Source organism: Emydura macquarii, unplaced genomic scaffold, assembly GCF_026122565.2.
Source record: "Emydura macquarii macquarii isolate MOO-44397 ecotype Brisbane River unplaced genomic scaffold, CSIRO-AGI_Emac_v2 contig_1483, whole genome shotgun sequence".
NCBI lineage: Eukaryota > Metazoa > Chordata > Testudines > Chelidae > Emydura > Emydura macquarii.
The window spans coordinates 6,686,665-6,689,275 of record NW_027131620.1 but is presented as its reverse complement, the minus strand read 5'-3'; positions in this window follow the sequence as shown (position 1 = coordinate 6,689,275).

The following is a 2,611-nucleotide window of genomic DNA, read 5'->3' as shown; positions in this document are numbered from 1 at the left end:
GTTCAGGGTCTTACCACATGCCTCAGGATAAGTGAATCATCTGCTTCTAGTTCAAGGCTGTTGGTTTTCTTATCATTCAATCCTTAGCCCAAAGCAAAAAACACACAATAAGACAATGAATAGCTTCCCATCAGTATCTCATGTTTCATGTTTTTTGCAAAGGTTTAAAAACATGACAAGCATATAAGCTATGCAAATGCAGAAAACAAACTCATTTACCCAACCATTAAAGAAAATAGCAAGCACATTCAGAGGCAGATTTTCAAAGCCCGGCTTCCATTTTTGTGCCCACAGTTTGGGGGTATGAATAATGGCAGGCACAATTTGCATCCACAGCTTGTACTCACAGATGCTCTTTAGGACATTAAAATGTCCCAGTACCTGAGTGCACCTGCAAACTAGGGACCTTCAACATTGAAATGACATGAATTATGCCACCGCAATTAGTTGCTTCCATAAAACTGGACTGGAAATTATTTTGTAACTGCAAAATTATGGCGTGGAAAGGGAGACTCATTCAAAGATCAGCTAAAAATCAGGTCCTTTCTCTACAAGCAGAGCTGATCATTTGTATTGCCCTTTAGGAGAGTGGGATGAGAGAGAGTAGGCATCTCTTTGCGGAAAGGAGTGAGGGGCCCTGCATGCATTTATGTAGGAAGCATATTTAGCGAGCACACGGCCTGGCTGCTGACTGAAGAACTAGAAGAAGAAGAAAGTAAGAACAGCAGCTGATCTTATCACCTGTCACAGAAGGAATCAGAAATGCTGCGCATTCACCTATCTCCTGCCTGCAGCGTGACGCAGACAGATCATGTACTACAGTACGTACAACTGCTGCTTTGCTTTACTATGTCATCTTCCCTGTGAGGCTCTCAGAACTGCCTTACAGACCTTAATGAATTCAGCCTCCTACCACCCCTATAAGACAGAGAGCGAAGAGTTATCAGCCCCATATTACAGATAGGCACGGAGAGACCAAGTGAACTGCCCCAGGTCACACAGCCAGCCTGGAAGGTAAGAGACAGCACCAGCTGGAGTTCTAGTTAATTAAAAAACCTGAGTTAAAAGCAGTTTCCACTACACCTGCCCCTCAGTAATTGTGGTTTACCCCCACACAAAAGAGGTGGCTGGTCCGTTGGTTGGAGAACTAGCTTGGCACCTGGGAGACCAGGATTCGGTTCTCTGCTCCCCCACAGCTCCTGAACCGCTCTGTGCTTCAGTTCCCTGCCTGTATAATGGGGATAATCCTTCCCTGCCTCACAGGGAGGCGGGAGGATAAATACATGACAGATTGTGAGGTGACTCTCCCCGATCATGGGGTCCCAGAGCCCAGGCTCTGAGCCTGAATGTCCACACTACAATTGTATAGCCCTGAGCTCTGCGAGCCACAGCCAGATGACACGGGCCAGCCACGGGTGTTTCATTGCAGTGTAGACAGACCCCTTCAGGACCCTTCCTCGGGGCACTGTTCAAATTCACCATGAACTCAAAACAAAGCAATTACCCTGATCCCAATGGGCAGCAGGGGTCCAGAGTCCTTGCCCTTTGCACAACGTCCAACACCCCAGAAATTGCACATGCCCCTTCCTTTATACCCCTGCTACATCACATGACAGTCTTGCAGCCCAGAACTCTTCCACTCTGTCTCAGACTCCCAGGGGCAGGGGAAAATGACCTGATATACAGGGGCAAGTAAAACTCATTAGACACCAGATGCTGTCAGGTTCACAAAATAAACCAATAAGCCAAAAGAAGAATGGTTTTTTTTGTTTTGTTTTTTTTACTCTAATCTCGGCTATCATAATTGTTGGAAGCTACTGACAACAATATTTGGTTAAAACTTTGAAGACAAGAATAATTTTCAAGGTGACAGTGACCCTTTAATCACTGAAGATATTTATGTTGGCATAAACTCTCCCTCGCATTACCCAATCCACAGCATGCACATAAAATATAGCGCACTGAAATAGTTATGTGCAGCACACTTCCTTCTGCTGGATGGGGTCAGTATGACCCGCTGTGTTGGTTATAAGACTTATACAGCTAATGGAGATTCTCTTTTAGACCAAGCAGAAGACGACTGTGCTTTTGGAGCATCAGGATCTACATACTAGCCCTGCTGTAACTGTGACGTTTTGACTGGCCGTGATGTGCAGCCTGGAAATGACTATAAATTTCCCAGGTAGCCAAGGATTTATTACAGTATACTCCATGATTTCTGAAACTGAGAAAATGAACGTTATGAAAGGAAAGACGGGACAGAACATTCAAATTATCACAAAGGGTGAGACATCTTTATATTCTCTTTGCTGAAAATCTCAGTGGATTGTTGATACACCTACATTAATTCCCATGCAGAATAAAATGAACACAACAAGTAGGAATGCCGCCATTTACAGAGCATAAATTAGTGATATTACATATTAGAGAAAGAGAAAGAATATAGATCCATCAATATTTCCAAAAAGGCATTCAAATAGACTGCAAGTGCCAATTTTTCTTTCGCAGTCTTAAGTCAGTCTACAATATTTTGTTCCCACTTTTTGCACGCACAGCTAATTGACTGCATCAATGACTACATTACAGCTGCCTGCATTGCATGTACAATTGT